Source organism: Corvus cornix, chromosome 1A, assembly GCF_000738735.6.
Source record: "Corvus cornix cornix isolate S_Up_H32 chromosome 1A, ASM73873v5, whole genome shotgun sequence".
NCBI lineage: Eukaryota > Metazoa > Chordata > Aves > Passeriformes > Corvidae > Corvus > Corvus cornix.
This window is the reverse complement of record NC_047057.1, coordinates 71266520-71284380: the sequence shown is the minus strand read 5'-3', so window position 1 is coordinate 71284380 and position 17861 is coordinate 71266520. Positions and strand designations below refer to the sequence as shown.

The 17861-nt window shown below is 41.6% G+C and overlaps 1 protein-coding gene across 5 annotated transcripts in view; it reads left to right on the top strand.

The window, feature by feature from the left end:
* The window catches only part of CALD1 (caldesmon 1), a 177252-nt gene that overhangs the window by 66084 nt on the left and 93307 nt on the right, over positions 1-17861 (top strand). For all 5 annotated transcript variants that reach the window (XM_010404166.4, XM_010404168.4, XM_010404164.4 and 2 more), the window contains one exon: positions 4544-4637. The gene's annotated coding sequence lies outside the window, so the exon portion shown is untranslated. The remainder of the gene's footprint in view (positions 1-4543; positions 4638-17861) is intronic.

The window sequence follows — 17861 nt, the reverse complement described above, 5'->3', positions numbered from 1 at the left end:
CTGTACGTAGGGCAGTCATTGTATCTGGAAGATGTTCACTTTTGTTGAGAGAGTATCCTTGTGAATGTAAGAGGAATGACTTTTCTCCAAAATATTAGGGTGTCCTGCTGCTCAAGTCCACGTAAGGATGAACTGGCATTTTAAGATGGTGGAGGGGAAATCTGTCATTTTCTGAAACTTTGGAGGTCGGATGAGTTTCTCATTAAAAGGATCTTAGCAGTGTGGTGGAAGGGAAGGGGAAAATCTTTGTCCTTCACAATTTTTTCCCCAGGAGATGGCTGCAACCCTCTGGGAGGCAGAGCTCAGGTACAGCAAACTGTGTTCAGTAAATGTGTACTTAGCCAGAAGCCAGTGGGATTTGTCTATGGTTTTTAAACTTAAGTGTATTGCTGCATGAGGTGTTTTTATTTACTTTGAGCACTGATGTTTTGTACTGATAATCTGCCTGTGTCTGGGTGAGCAGTTCACATGTGTCAACACACCTCCCCTTTCTAGGTCATGCTAGAAAACAAATTCCTTGGACACCTATTTTGGGTATCCTAGTGATGGATGGGTTTGATGCTTCCTGTCCCCTCTTCTGCTGGCAACACTTGTTTGCCAAATTCTGTATTGAAGAGCCTTCTTCATGAACATAGCACATCCAAGGAAAGGTTTTATGTGCTCCCTCTATACCTTCCTAAGTAAATAAACTACGTGAGAACAGTGACGACATAAACCTCAAAAGCAGAAAAGTAGTTTTGGAAGAAGTCTATTCAAAGAAATACTTCACCTAGACTATTTTTCAAAAAAAAGTGGTTTCCTGCTGTCATTTTCATTACTTGAGGGAAAAAAAATAATTTGCACAAGAGCCAATATTGAAATCTATGGATAAAAATGCCTAGCTGTAACTGGGATGAGATTCAAGTTTAATAGCCACTCTATGGCTGTCACACACTGTGACTGTCACCACGGGAGGGGGGGGCAGATGACAATAACAACCCAACTAGAGTCTTCTCAATGGTGCCCAGGGAAAGGACAGGGGAAAAAGAGAGAAACTGAAATAAAATAATTCCATTAAAATGTAGGGAAGAACTTTGTAAGTGATCAACACTGGAACAGATTTCCCAGGGAGGCTGTGGTGTTGGCATCCGTGGGAACAGTCAATCCCCAGCTGGACATGATGCTGGGGCAGCCTGCTCGGAGCAGGGAATTGGACTGGGTGATCTCCAGAGGTGTGGTCTAACCTGAACTGTTCTGTGATTCTGTGAAATGTTTGCTGCTTTTACAGACTAGAGGATGAGTCCTTCTCTTATATAGTAGGCTGCTAACCCAGAACCCAGTAGGTAGACTGGGTCACCTTCTTTGTCACAAAGAACCCTCAAGTGCACTTTTCAACTACTCTTTATGTTCCCACTCTCTCCTACTGATCTCATTTCATTTTCCTAAATGATTAAATATGTAAGTGAGACTGAGACCCAGGTGTGCTATTTCCAAGGCAGCTTTTTAACCGTCTTGCTGTCAGGTTTGGGATTGCTCCACTGAGTGGGATGCAGCGCTGGACACTCTCTACGTCCGTACCAGAGCTAACTGTGCGTTAGGTGAGCGAGCACTCTGGCACGGGGCTTTGTTCAGTGTTGGCAGCTGCTGAACCTAATGGAAAAAAGCTGCCATGGAGATCAGTAAATACATGGATTCCACCTTTGGCTGAGGCATTCTGGAAGTCATAAGCTGCTGTAGAGTATTTGTGGGAAGCATCATTATGTACTTTCCCTGTCCTTATGTTCTACCCTAAACATCTGATATTGATCACTACTGGGGACAGGATAGGGAGCTAACTGGACCTCTAGCCTAGAGTGTTACAGTTCCCCTTATACTCTTGGCACCACTACTGTCAGGAAAGGGCGTGGAGGAAGGGCTAGAGTGTCTCCTCTGGAAGATGTAAGCTAAATTCCATGGAAGAAGAGATGAGAGCTGAACCCTGGCACAGCCCTAGCTGTTGAGCTCTTGGATAAAATGGAATACCTGCAACACAGAGTTTGGTGACTGGGCTCCATAACTTTATTTCCATTCAATACACTGCCAGGTGTAACAGAACCAAATTCATTAACAGAGGAGAGGGGAGTGAAACTACGCTTTTCTTTGGGTGTGCATGCATATACTTTTAATAACTCCCCCAACCCACACTTAAATGTTGTAGCTCAACTGCTGAATGACCTTGGATGTGATTTGATTTCCCCAGTTTTCAGAATCAAGGGAGTAGCAACTCCTGAGTTTCTTAAGCCACAAAGTACTGATCAAGCATTTTTAAGAATTTCCGATAAAAGTGTTTCTGTTACTAAAATTGTATTTAATGGCTACTGTCCTGTGTTATCTGGGAATCTAGTGCCCGTGTGAGCTGGAAATTGAGTGCTTGAATGTGCAATGCTGGGTGTGTGCCAGGGTCTGGGATGCTCTTCATGCCATTGTACAAATGAGAGCAGAACATGAACCCAAAGTTTATGGTCAGGGGAATTTTTTTACTGAAGAATCAGTAAAAATGGTGCCAATTTTACCACTGAAGATTACAGCCCAAAATGTGTCCAAACCTGAGGGATGTTTGTTGGATTGGAGGGTTTGGATTTATGGAGTCTGTTTTTTTTGACCTGGGCCTGACCTTCCTTCATGCTTTAGTTGTATGGAAATAACCTGTTTGTTAAATTGTTCATGGCCCCTCAAAGTAAGCTTACAATGGAATTGTGGTGAGATAGAAGCTCTTTTGGAAGGCAAACACTGTGAGGGAGTATTTCAGTCATTTTATTGATATCACAAGTTATGTTGAACTTTCAGAAAAGTGTTAGTTTAGATCAGAGCAAATACAAGGAGAACAGCAGAAAATGTCTTCATGACTGTGGGGAAGAAAATGAAAAATTTTTGGGGGTTGTCTCCATTTTAAAAATCTTGAAGAGATTGAAAGAGAACAAATAGTTTGAAGCAGAAAAGGACTTTTCAACCCAGGATCCTCCAAAAGCATGATCTGAATGTCTCAAAGTTATTCCTGCTAAAAAAATAGAAATGGGCAAAGTAAGCTTTTCAAGTTAGTGGAAAAGTTGGAATTAATTCAGTGCCCTGGAAGGGCCTTGCTATTCATGAGCTGAAGCTCTGGACTGATAGAGCCTGGTCTGCTCTTGCTGTAAGCTGGTGTAGCCAGGGAGAGGAAGATGATTTGAAATTCTTGGTTGTTCTTTTCATACCTTGATAATCAGGGATGTCTTCTAATATTGTTCTTTTTTCTTATGTGATATATGCATAATAATGCTCAGCATCAAATGGGGGTTGAGATCTCTTGAATCTAATACTGAAACTCCTAATACATTGAATCAAATTCTTGGCTTTGGCCACCCTAACATTTGCAATAATGTAAATCAGCGATGGGTGTCTTAAAACCTAGAGACCAGACTGTAAAACTGTTGTTGAAATTGCAGAACAGTCATTTGCATTGAGTCATCAAAAGTCTGAGTTTCCAGTGAATAACCAGAAATTAATGCAAATACCAACCCCATGCTATTATCTTAAAATAACTGAAATCAGGTTGATTTTTAAAGAATCCATTTCCTCAGTTGGCATCAGGATGTTCAGTGTGAAGGCCCTTGGTTCTAAAGAGAACAGACCACGAGAGGCTCTCTAAAGAAAGCTCACAGTTTTTATTTTTACTCTGGCATGTTTGTATACTACCAAGAGGTAGCTGAATGCAGAGCCTGTCTTCAGGGGGAAGTGCCCCAGTTCCCTGAAGCTTGTTCTTACTGCATTTCCTGGTGTCCATTATGGGTTTCTACCAGATCACCCACAAATTGTTGTGCTGTCCTTGTGTCAGGGTGGGCATCCAATGCATGGCAACCCTTTTAGTGAGCCAGCTAACATTCTCAGAGGACTCTTCCTCAGACTCTAAGATGGCTTTGATTGTCCTTGGCTTGTTTAGAGTTGATTGCTGTGTGTATAAAGATCTAAGGGGTTTTTTCTCCTGTACCTTTACTTCTGAACAATGAATTCAGTTTGCCCACAGAAATTCAACTATGAACTCTTTCCCCATTTCTTAGCACTGACTTTAAGTTTTATTAAATGGAATAGTTTCATATCATCTAAAGACTGTAATTTTACTGTTTATCTGCTTTTGCAGAGTACTTTCCTGAACATGTTTTATATTGCAGGGAATATCCTATATCCTCAGGGGGGGTGTGCTGGAAACCTGGCTCTGCTGTGAAAACTCACTGCTGGTCAGAGAGTTTGTTTCATCTTGTACTAACAGCAAGTCTGTATCAGCTTCACTTCTTAAAGATGTTTTAGTGACTGACTTCGTTAAGAGATTTTGGGAAATCAGAATCTCGTTTGTTAAATTCTAATTTCTAGAGCTTTTGACAGTGGGTTTAGTTGGTGTCTTGCAAACTTTTTGAGTTTTATTCCATATTTAAAAAAAACCCCAAAACTTTCTAGGAGTGTCATTAAAGAGGACTTTATGGAAGAAGAATGAAGAATGCAGAGTAATTATGCCTTTGCTAAATAAGGTTCTTTATTTCCTGCTTTTGTACAGAGATCACCTCGTTTTTCTGGAGTCGTCATTTTGATTCATCAAGCAGCTGGTTTGTTACTGAAAAGCTCAGAATATTTCCTCTGACTGCCTTCCTGTGAGTATGATCAAAGAAGTTACCTCAGACTTCCTTTCCTGTGGTATTCAGAAGTTGGGGGGTGGTTTTGAGGCTTTTTTTTCTTGTGTGTTTTCTTATTTCTTTGGAGACTGATCCAAATTCCTCTGAAAATCAGTGGAGAGCCCTGCAGCAGACCCTTGGCTCCTGTCCCTCTGGTGTCACTGACACTGGTGATTACTTTGTTCAGAACTGATAGTAGATTTAAAGCATTTCACATGGAATTTTACTTTCAGCTCAAAATCTTTGTGTTTACAGTAATTATTTTGTCAGCGTACGGCCATTCTTTTAGAAGTTCCATTTCTCCACTGCATTTTAGCAAGTTTTTTCTTGCAATGGGAGTCTTAAATCATATTTACTTGTGTTATGATCATATGCTGGTGTGCTACTATCCTGTTGTGTCTTCTTTTTAGAGCAAGCAGGCTCTGAGAAGTAGGTGAGAGACCAAGTAACTGTGTTTACTCACTATTTAAAACATGGAAGACTTAGACATGTTTTTACAAACATTGTTCTTTCACTGCCAGAACAAGTGAGGGCTCACAAACCATTTAAAGGAAGTGTTTATAATGAGTGTAAACTTTAGCCCCTCAATATACGGAAATTCCAGACTGTGGAGACAAACTGTGGCCTGGCTCAAAGTTTAGGCAGTGCCTGTGACAGCAGAATGATGGGTCAGAAATATCACCCCAGCATTGAGGCAGCTCCCTTAGAAGCAGCCTTCCCTCCCTATCAGGATTCCTGGGTCCGGGCCTATTTCAGCTGCTTTTGTCATCGTCCCTGGGGAAGCAAATTTAACTTTGTCTACACTTCTGAGAAGGTTTGTGCAAGTGCTGAATGGGCTGATAATTGTTGCAGGCTGTTCTCAGCCCGGGTTGTTGTTTTGCAGTTCTGCATTGCTTTCGAGCCTTTGTTGGGGGGTGTATTCAGAACTGAAGCCAGATGCAATCTGGTATTTCCAGTTGTAGGAAATGCTGATGTTTCAAAATTAGGATTTCTTTTTGATTCAGAACCAGCCTAAATGTTCCAAAATTTCCCATGGAACACTTCTTCCCATGAGATGTCTAAGTTCCCACATGCTCCCACGAGTAGTGCATTTATGAAGTACTTAATTTCCTCCAAAATATGAATCCGGGAAAAGAAGGCCATAGTGTCCAAAAGCAAGTGGGATCAGAAATGGAAGCTCTTTTCCCCTGTGCTAAGGATAGGGTATTCAAAGAGAGCAGTGACTGCCCTCCAGAGTTTTTCTGATACCTCAGCTGCTGGAGTTGTATGTGGAGACAGGTCTGAGCACGCAGGCTGTGGTGTTGAAAGAAGGCACTTCAGCCCCTCAAAACTGAGGCTGAACTGGGGCTGGTTCCTTATTTTGGTTCACTAAATGCATCTGAAAATCCAGGGACTCAGTCATCTTCTGCCAGTGTAGGATGCAGGGTAAGTGCCACCTCTCTCATGCTGGAGTCCCTCTGCTGCGTGCCCAGTACTTGTCAAGGTGACAAAAGAATTGTGTCCCAAAGAAGTAAAGGAAAAATCTGATCATATTTTCCATTTTTAACCTCCCCTTTCACATGGCAAAGTTGGATGAACAGGAGGATGGGTTTTAGGGGATGTGAATGAAAATACCATGGAAAAGGCCATTAGTTGCCTTTAGAAAATCATTAAAGCAAGTGGTGTGGACCAAAACACTCATTTGGAGAGGAAAAACACTAGCATTATCTCTGTCCTGGAAATGAGACACATCTCTTTATCTGAGTATAAAAGGCAGTAACAGTTCAGTATTATCATGACAGTCCTGTAAGTCCTCTGTTAGTTCTTGAATACAGTCAAACCTGACTGTGGAAGGCAATCTGACATGCTTATATTAATTACTTTCAAAAATAAGTGCTACCCTCAAAGGTTAAGGTTCAAAGTCACTGGCTAGTGATGATTGCTTTTTATTTTCCCTTGGAAATGCTTGTTCTGTTGAAAGATGTTTGCCATTAGGAAACATTGTGTAAGAATGGGTTTGGTTGGCTTTTCTCCCCAATAATCAAGCCTGAAAGCATTTCTGTAGAGTCTCTGAAGATATTTTCTATGGCTCTACTGTGATGAGGTAAAGTGAGATGAACATATGCTCTTCCTTCTCTTATCCATCCTCTCCCCTACTTGGAAAAGGACGGGCAGAACTCAATCTTGCCTGAGTTTCCCTGTGACTTCTGGGACCTCAGGTGACCTCTGAGTACAGATGGGCCACTTTTTGGGAAAAGCTCTTTTGTGAGAGATGAGAACCTGGTGGATTTTTTGTTACCCTGGGTTGCTGAAGAGGTGTTACAACTTTTGTAAACGAAGCCAGAGCATCATTTAGATACAGGCAGTTTTTCTTCATTTAATGGTGAACCCAAACAAGTAAACCTGTTGTGACTCATTCCAAGTTTTGGATGAAGAATATTTTTTTATTTTCCAGAAATTACAGTACTTAGGAATAGTAAAATGGACACACTGAGTAGCTGAAGAGAAATCTGCTTCTGATAAACCATGCCTTGTCAGATAGAGGTTTAAGAACATTTGAAAAAAAAAATTATTATAAAAATTCTGAGCAAGCAGAAAGATCATATGTAAGGGCAGAATTACTGCTGTGCTCGGAGTGAAGGGCGTGGAGATGATTATTTGCATCTTCCCAGTAGGTAGGGAGCAGATAGAGCTCGCTGGAGAGGATGTGGCAGGAACATGCTGCGCTTTTGGTCTGTCCAGCGGCAGGGAGTCCATCAGAGAGCAGTGCCAAGCACAGCCTGGGCACAGCAGAAGCTGTGTCTTTGTCCTCTGTGCAGGGCTACCCTTCTAAGTCAGGAAATGCATGTGCTGAGGGAAAGATAGGCTGGGAGCTGGGGTTCTTCAGTCTTCATTGACAGCTTCCCGTTCTCAGCTCCATCACAATAAGCTCTCCTGTCACTTTAAAACTGCTTTTCTGATACTGCTGCTTTGAACCTCCCAGGGCCATTGTTCCCCTGGTGTGTGTAACTTCACAGAGCAGATCAATCTCTTTGTGATGTATGGGGCCAATTACTCAGACCCCTGATAATAATTATACTGCGCAGCATCACAAAGATTTTCCTTGCCTGCATTTTGACGATGCTTTCAGATCACAGAATGAAAGAGCCAAATACTTCTATATCATGTTGAAGTGAGACTTTTGAAATCTCCTAAGAGTATCTTGTCTGCAGCTCACGTTGTATACTCAGGTGTTGTGGTGAGGTTGCCTCAGAAGCACACCAGAACTGTTGGATGTTGATAGGAACTGAGCTTGAACTCCTACCCTCTGGAAGTTTCCCCATGCCTGTTTTCCAACAAGAGCCTGATTTTTGCAACTTTTTCTCACGTGAGCTCTGTGGGTTTGGACCTGTGAAGTCTTTTGCCTGACTCTCACTTTCACTGGGGTCCCTTTATGCAGTTAAGGCATTCTGCTACAGGGGTCTTAAAATGGAAATAGATGACATTTAATAGCTTAAATGAGAAACAGGTCTCCTAAAAAAACCCCCACTAAATTGGTCTTCCCTAAATTGTTGAGTGCTGACCTTGAAAAAGCCCTTACAGTCTCTGCAGGCAGACTGGAAATTTTTTTAGGAGAACAGATACCCCAAACTGCAAGAGAATACCTGAGGCAGGGCTTTTTTCTGCTCTTTGTTGTAGAAAATTCTTTTCCATTACACTTGGTATCCACATGTCTGTCTTAAAGCACAATTTATTTGTCACCGAACCTCAGAACTGCTGGTATAATATTCACCTCACCCTTCTTTAGGATTTTTTCAATTTGCTAGTTTTAAACATTTATATTTAACATGTATTTTGGTTATGTGAACATGTAAAAGACTCCATTTGTATTTTGAATATGGGGAGGGCTTTTTAATGTGGGAGGCAATGTTTAAATATGTTTTGAGAAGGGGGGAGGCAAGAAAAGCTGTCATCCATCAACTGGTATTAAATCCAACTTTGAAAGTTTGATACAAACTAAATCTGACTGTTAGTGCAGACATGATACAAATTAGCTGTGACTTTATGATACCAGCTGTTTCTCTGACAGGGTAAAAGGGCACATAACTAGAATAGCATCTTTTGTTGAAAGCAGTGTTTCCCTTTGTTAAATGGGGGAGCCTCAGGCAAAAATATCATAGTCTGTAGTTATGTGACATGTGCAGTCTGCAACATGCTCGTGGAGCTCGGGGGGCTTTTGAGTGATGTTTTTCAAAGACAGGGTTATCGTAAGTGTTCTATTTTTGCTAGTTTTATCACTGAGAGACAAATCTCTGTCATGTTTTTGCCTTGTGTTAAAAGTGAGGGTATTCTAAGTGCAGTTTTCCTTGCAAGTACGAAGAAAATCCTGAACAGCAAGACCCGAGAAAAGTCTACAAATCCCAATGTAAAATTTAATTTAATTAGTTTTTTTTATTAATTGTTCTCGCCCTTTTTTTTTTTTCTTACCAGAATTTTTCAGGCCATTTTATTCCATAAAATGTCTACATAGCCTCTAAAAAAGTAACAATCAGCTCTGAGATATCACTGTACATCTGTGGCCCTACTGTGTATCTCTGACCTTAACACCATTAACACCACACTAACCCTGGCTACCTCAGGCAACATAAAGTTGGCTGTAGCACATAAACAAACTGAAACAATGGGATTTATTAAGAAATTGAATTAATCTTACTGCTGCCACTGGACTGAGAACTGGTAAGTTTTCAAAATGTATTGCTACAGGTACCAGACATACTCCATTTCAATCAATCAGGGAAGGGGCAATATGGAGTTATAAGTACACAAATACTTAACTAGGAGTACTATGAGGAGCAACACTGAGGATAGAACTGCTAAGAGAAGCAAAATTGAGGCTGAGTCCCTTTTAGACTTTCTTAGCCACTGTGAGAGATGGTAGAGCAAACAAACCCACTGAAGAGGCAGAAAATATAAAATACATGGATGTGGAATTGTAGCAGGCATGTGAGTGAAAAGGCAGAGTTAAGTGTGTTGAAAAATACTCACTTCTACTCGTAAATTTTAAAGATAAATACGTTTCAAAAGAAAAGTTGAGGTTGTAATAGCTGTTGAGTTTTCATGCATTGCTGCTGATAATATGAAGCACAAAATAGAAAATTCCAAGCACTGCTGAATGGGACTTGGCCATTTCTATAGCAAACATCCAATTTTACTGTCTAACATCTGTTTCTGAAATTATGTGAAGTATTTATTTAAAATGTCTTACCATGATAGTCCAAGTGACAAGGGAACATCTTGTTTTCATGAATGTGCAGCGTGGTATGTCAACAAACAAAGGTCCATACATGACATTTCAAGAATGAAACCCAACCACAAGGAGTTCCACATTCTGTATTGATTTTTTTGTTGATGTAGAAGCCAGCTTTCTCCTTATGGTTCTATCCCTGCAAACCTGGAGTATCTCCAAGGAGAGCTTAATGTATCCCTTCCATCTATGCCAGCAGACTGACTATGGGAGCACAGGGCTGGCTACAGATGCAGTCAAAGTGAAAATATGTGTGAGATGCTGGAGAATGTGTTAATCACAAATGTGAAGAAGCAATCAAGAGAAAAAATGACATGGAGAATTTACACTGGTAGTGTTGTAGCCAGAAAATTATGTGCTATCAAATCTTTGATAGCTGCAGAAGCCGTCATCCCACTTGAGTTTTATGGTCAGAACCATCATAGCCTCTTGCAATCTCATATTCAGGATATCTCATAATAACCTCAATAAGAGAAGGGATGCTAGCCCTCAAATCCCAGAATTTAAATTAATCTTTTTGTTATCTGAAAATACATTCCTTTTAACGAGAACAACTTTTTTCCCTCATTTTGAGTTCTAAACTATTGAGTTGTATTGTTCTGAACTTCGATCAAGTTGCCATATTCCTCTCCAAGGTGCTGACATTCAGTGGTGAAGTGATACTGGCTCTTTTGGGTATTTGGGAGAGGACAGACAGCATTTTGTACTCGGAGGTGCCAGCTACCTGCCATCCCCTGGGATGAGGGGTTTGTGCAGTGACCGAGTTACAGTCAAGTACTTGGGTACCATTTCAACAACACAAGGAGGCCTGGGACTTCTGGAGAAGCCTCTTTAGCCACATGGCAGATAGGTTATTCCTAAGGTAGAGTTACTCTGGGATTTACGGTTGATGATGAGGAAAATCCCTTTATTTTAAATGCCCACTGTTTTGCAGGTGCTAATCATGCAAAATGACTCAACCGTGTGTGTTTCACTTTGTTCCCCCTCTGGCTGGTCCAGTTACCCTCATGTTCATTTGTGTCTCAACTTGATTCATTTGTAAGGGTCAAATCTTTACTTGTGATTCCAAATAACCATATTTAGAATAGTTATTTAGAATCACTCTCTTACTTGTCTCTTTGGAAGACTCTACAAGCAAAAACTCTATTCTGTTGGAGTAAAATTGGCAAAATTTGACCTTGAAAGTAAGTAAACATTTAAGGACTTGCTTCTGCCAGTCAGTGACACACTGAACATTAGGTTCATTCTTATATAGTTGTATTGATCTTGCAGATTCTTTTCTGTCCTCCCTTTTTCTCTTTCTTTCCATCTCTTGCTTTCAACTTACTTTCATCTTTTAATTTCTTCCACCCAGCCCAAAGCAAAAAATCTATAAGCAATGCTCTTGTTCAAAGTATGGAAGGCAGCTCCAAAACCAACCTTCCTTCAGTTTTAAAACCTTGCTTGAGGGAGCCAGAATCCCTTTAGTTAAATGATTTAATTTTCAAGCAGTATGAATCATGCAGCAACTGCACAAGCTCTGGCTAGAATATATTGTACATATGTTTGCTCTTTAGGCAGTAAGAAGAGAATCCAGAACTGGAGGTCATTTGAGTTACAACTGCTTTGGGGGATTTTTTTTTTTTCTAAAACATTCCTTCTAACAAATGCAGTTTAAATGGGTTTGTTTATACGGCGTGGAATTGGAAAGGCCCAAACTAACCAGGCTTTACACAATGTGGCCTTCTTCCAAATTAATCTAAAATATTTTAATCCCTCTGGAGTTTCTTTATCCTCTGCATCTGTGCTATAGTGGAGACACATTTTTAACATTTCTTTGAGGAAAATTACCTTTTTTTCCCCTCCAACTGTACTCAGCAAGGTCAATGGAGCACTGTTATATGCTATTTAAACATCTGAGATTCATCATATATCTGCACAACAGAAAGAATCATCATAAAAGGTCTAATGAATCCCAACTGCTCGCCAAGTAAGGGAGTCCCCTTACGGATATTGGGGATTAGAAACAAAGAATACATGCAAAACACAGGTTTTTACACTTCAGCTTTTACAATTAAGAACTAAACTACCCCTTAAGAAGGGAGCAGGGAATGTTTGTGACCCCCCAGAACAATTCTGGCAAATCACACCCTGCTTGAGCCGAATTCTGAAGTCACTGCATGGGCCAAGATGTTCTCTGGGTCTGCCTGGATGCAAGGGGTCCACTCTCCTTGTGGGGCCGGGCTTGAGCAAGAGCCTGAAGGGGCTTCTTGTCCCTGGGAAGGGAGATGCTCCAAGTCATGGGCAAGTTCCAGTGCTGGCTATCTCAGCGTCTGGCTGTGTGCCTATACTTGGTTTTAAGGCCTTCTTCATTTTCTTGTTCAGTAGCAGGGTTACGCGACCGAACTCTTTTTTACTACCCAGGAATTTAAATACTGAGGGAGGCCTAAAAATTCCAATTTTTGTAAAATGATTCTCCAGGCATTTCAGAAGCCACTGCTACTCCTTCAGTTGCCTGTAGTTCCAGTCAGCCTGAAATGGCCACAGGGAGTAGGTACAGCTTGGATCTTTTGGGAGGTTTTATCTGGAAACCTGTTATGGGGGCATTTTTATCTGAAATACTGTTATTTAGCTTTTTTTTTTTTTTGTTTTTGGTAGATGACACCAGGGCTGGTTTAGTATTTAGCTAGTGTTTATTCTAGACTCATTGATCCTCTGAATACTGCTAGATCATGAAGTTCAGACAACTTTAAGATCGAACCTCTGAAGGAAAAATGAAATGCTGAAGGTCTCTGTTCTGTGGAGGCCTAGGGCTTTACCACAGTTGTTTTTTAATTCTCATCACTGAAGTCCTGCAGGGACGGCAGAGAAATGAGCTACTCTGCCAGCCTGCTCCAGGCTGGTGGTGGCCTTGTCCTTAATCCTGGTGGACTCTGCCTGTCCCAGCTCTACGGGGTAGGGAACGGTGCTGTTCTCCTGCACAAGGGGTGCAGGATGTGGTTGGTGGGATGGCACACTGGGATAGTGATGGTCTGAGTGAAGTCATCCACTAGGATCTGTCACCCCAGTCCGTCCCTACTTTTTAATTAAGAATCATACCTACCTCAAACACATTTTCCCCATCTTTTCACATAGTCTGAGGTATTTTGGGACCACTGCAAGCCATACAGTAACGGAATAAATTCCAAGTGCAGCAGGAGACCACATTGGAGGAAAAACTCATTAAGTGCCAAGGGCATTTCTTTTACTTTTTCTACTGGTACTGGAAAATATTCCCTAAATAATACATCTGGATGTAGAGGAGAAGAGAGGGAAAAGATGAAAAACAATCCTTTAAATTCAGTAGGAGCCTATTTAATGGCTTGTTTAATCTGCCAGCTGGCACAGCATTGACTGCTTGCTGCACATACTTTAAGAAGACCTATGTAGTTCTTGGAAGTGAGTTTATATTAAGTTGTAGAAACTTAAATATGGATAAATTGGCAAGGCTGCTTTTCGGTACTTAATACAAATCAAGAAACTGCTTAGTCATCTCCAAAGATATTTCTGTCTCCTTTTTAATATAAATACCCAAGTAATATGGACTTAAAGCAGTACCAAAGATAGTAAAAATTCAGATCTGTTCCCTGTGTGTGCCCTCTTTGAACTATGTGCGCATCCTTCGGACTTTGAAATCACATGTATTCTCTATACAACGCTGTGCTTTGGGCAGAGAGTTCTTTTGTTGTTTGTGACACTATTTTGTTTGATGTAACATTGTGAGTTGGTACATGATGAATGTGTGTCTTCTCCAGCACTCCTCACCTAAGAAAAGTGGTGCTATCTTCATGTGGATTTTATTAAGGGTGTCTTGCTAGTGGTATCACCTAATAGGTGCTCCAGAGTATATTTTGAATCTATTTTATATGACTCTTAAGTGTTGGTGCTTTTTGTTTTTAATTGGCTTTGTGTGAAGGTAGATGGGTGCAACTGAGAGCAAACTTGACGTGCAGTGTGATGTATATAATTACACTTACACTTTCTGTTCCTGAAAAGTTAGGCTGCACCAAGATGCATGTCTTCTGTTTTCAATTACTTTCAGCAGTGGAAAAGCAAGGGAGAAAAGCTTTAACAACAGACCAACCTGTCTTTTATGTTTAGGGAATCCTTCAACAGGATCTGAAGTGACACTTGTCAGTATTTACAAGTTTTAGAGATTTATTTGGTTCAGGTAAGCATTGAAAAATCTGGCTAGTTTAGTCCTGTTTATTTACGATTTTCAGATATGGCTTTTATTTTCTTTGTTCTCCTTAAGGATGCAAGCTCTTTTCAGGTTGGTTTCTGGCGGGGTTTTTTTTTGGTTGGTTTTTTTTTTTTTTTTTTTGTTGTTGTTGACGTTGCTGTTGTTTTGTGGGGTTTTTTTGTTTTTTGGTTTTTTTTTTTTTTTTTTTTTCATCTGGGATATGGATTGTAAGACTCCTCCAAGTTTGCAAGCATTATCATCTGGGATTTTGGTTTGATTCTTCCCTGTACACATCCAACTGCACCCTGTGGCTGTGAAAAACGGGCTTCATGTGCCTTTGGGGCCCAGAACCTATACTGTGACCAGTCATGTGTGCTCCGTGTCTGTCTGAGCTGGGTGAATTACATGGCAACAAGGGAGGCTGGAGGAGAGCCCATAAGGGTTTTGGATCCCTATGGAGGATTATTTAGGGAATGGTAGTAGGTAACATTCACTACAGAGATGGGGTTTTTTCCCCACTTATTTTTTTATGGAATATTACATTTTTTTTCCTCTGGACCACACAGATACCTGAGGCACTGTTCCTAAATGAATTAAACAATTTTAAAATTTATTTGCTTTACGCAGTGCTAAAGTGTAACTTTCTTTTGTCACATTAAGACAAAGCATTTATGTATGTCTGTGTGCACACAAGATACTGTCAGGTCTCACCTGTCTTGTTTAATTGACTCTGAGCCAGGCCAAAGCCTTGCTGTTGTTGGGTCTTCTGGTTTGGTGACATCGTTGCGTTAGTGTTTCCTTGTTTTCAGCCAAGCTCAGCCTGAAGTGGGGGGAGTATGATGTAGGCTTCAAATATGGCAAAGAGCTTGAGGGACATACATCTATTTTGTGATACCCTGTTGGAATGGTCATGTTGAAAGGCTCTGTGTTTTTGCTGCCCTGTTTTAGCTCTTTAAAGCTAGGACTGACCTCCTGCTTCAACTTGCAACCAAAATGACACAGGATTGCTGCTTATTAGAGATGAATTGATAGACCTACTTGGCAGGAAACAATCTGGGTTTCATTTTTAAAGATGACTGGAAGTGTGAGCTGGAAAAGCCCAGCAGAAATTTCTGGAGCTGGATCCATTCCAAGTGGAATTCCACAGACTTCCATGATGTTCTGCAATTGAATAACTGGACTTTCAGCTGCAATGTATCTATCATGGTGACATGTGTTTTTTCTGTGTAAGTTTAAAGGTATTGGGAGGGAAGATGAGTTAAAATTGAAGAGCAACTGGCAACACCTTGAAAATTTATCATTCCTTTCTTCCAAGGAACTGGTTGGATTCAAAATACTCAGTGTCTCTTCGGGCAAAACTAGTAACATCAGCACACCAAAGAACTTTAGGTGTGCTGCGTTATTTTTGGTCATATTTCTTTTTTCTTTAAAAATGCAGGGGTGATGACTAAAACCTGGTATTGCTGCTTGGTGTTGGCTCAATAGAGCAAGCAACAGAGATCCCCTCAACTCTCATTAGAGAGTTTATGATGTTCAGCACCAGGCAGAGCTGGATCCTAGAGCTGCATGTTTTAACACAAAAAGAAAAAGGGTTGAAAACACAAAACTGGAAGCCACAGTGAGCTGGCTGCATTGTGTCTTCATATTATTTTCTATTACTTTTTAATGACTGACCGTGTAGCTTAATGTATCATGATTTTGTATTTTGAAACGCGTTCCAGAAAACGTGGAGTTTGAAGCCTGGCTGAGTGAATATTGCTGTTGGAACCTTACCTTGAGATTTGCTCAAACATTTCATTATTTTTAATGGCATGGCCTTAGCTTTTTAATTCAAGACCTGAGAGATACAGAGAGAGTGTGTAAATAGAGTGCTAAAACATCCATAAAACCTGCTTGGAAACAAATAGATTCAGAAAATGTATTGGTGAGGTATTGCATGTGGGCATGAAGGTCAACAGATTGTGCAAGGGTGGGACAAGAGCAGGGCTGGGAGCAGAGTAGCAGAAGTCAGAGAGGCAGACACTTCATTTTCTGATCAGCTCCTTGCCTGGACAGGGAAAATCCCTTCTTTCAAGTGGAAAGGCAAATATGGCGAGCTGCACCACTACTGCTGGCTCCCTCGCCAGCTGTGGTGTAGAAGAAATGCCCCTGCCCTTGGACACAGCACCACCTTCCCTGGCTGATGCCTGCACCACTCCGGGCCCAACCCCTCTGCCTACTGCCCCAGCTGTGGCTGCGGCTCCCAGTACGAGCCCCTGCTGCTCATGATGGACACCAGACTGTCCTGTCCCGTGCCACTCCTGAGGGCATCCCTGGGTGGCAGAAACCAGCATGGTTTCTGCTCCAGTGGCTTGTTCTGCTTCACACCTCTGTGGTGGCATCTCCCCACGGGGGTGCACTGCGGCTTTGAGCGTCCAGAAGGGAGTAGCAGCTCACACTGATTAGCACTCGGTGCATGGTCAGCAGCTCCTGCAGGCACTTCTGCCTCCAGCTGCACCTCCACTGCGCCTCGCTCCAGCCTGGGGTCCTGGGTCGTGCTTGTGTCACTCTGTGTCTGTCCTGGGGCACGTTCCACCCAGCACATTTCCTCAGAGGGGAGGCAGCCGTGGCAGGATCAGGGCACGCAGCGCATCTATGGCTCCTGCCAGCTGAGCTAGCATGAGGCTCCCTCTCTAGGGGATTTGATCACATGAGGCAGCATTGACAAGAACGAGTAAGTTTTCCTTCTCCCTATGCCTTTAAAGGGATACAGGGTAGCAGTTTTGTTTGTGTAGGCCAGAAGTGAAGATTGGTTCTTCCACAGTTGTGCAGCTGCTTCTGCCCGTGCGATACTCTTTTCCATTCTCTCTCTTTTTTTTTTTTTTTTTTTTTTTTTCTGATAGAAATCAGTGGGAAATTGGCATTGTCATTTAACAGGGCAAGAAGTGCATTCTCCTCTTTAATATATCTTGGTCATCTGAGCTAGCTGTTCTTTCCTATTATTAAAAACAAAGAGCTCCTGGCTGGAAGTTGTTGGCCTGGGTGCTGTTTTTCTGCTCTTGGAGCTTGTGGGAGACGAAGCTGGCCAAGAGCTGGGGCATTGCCACAAGTTTCAACTGTCAGGCCACAGATGTGTGACAAAGCGTGCAGGAGGACTGAGTGCAGGATATGGGCATTCTTGTGATTAGATTAGCAACATGAAGATGAAGGTGTTTGCTGGTAGAAGCAGATAAAAGGCAAAGGGTCACTGGTGAATGATATCCCATGAGCCTGCTTCCCAGTGTTTGGTTGCAGGAAAAAGTGAACACAAGTCAGAGCTCATTTTGGGATTAAGCACTTTTACAAATGGTTTTGTGGACTATAAAATCCCTTCAATTTCTGTGTTTTGCCTTTCAAAATGGGGGCCTCATCCTCATTACCTGTGTTATTCTCACTTTACAATTAAACAGTGGTAAAGGGCAATGCAGCTTTTACTGCCCTTTGTATCTACAGCAAAGTCTAAGTGTTTCCTCAGTGATAACAGTACATGTAAGAATAATTCATTTCCCACAAGCAAGGATTGCAGGAGTAAAAGAAATTCTGCCTTTGCAATTGTGTGCACAATGGTACAAGAGGATGAAGTAGCCTATATTGTCAAAATCTGAGATTACACCAGCTTCTGCCCTGCAGGGTAAGCCCATCGAACTTTCATAGTGGGTATTAGATGAATCTGGCCTGTGAGGGTGGAATCCAGTCCTGACTGAAGTCTCTGGGAAGTGTG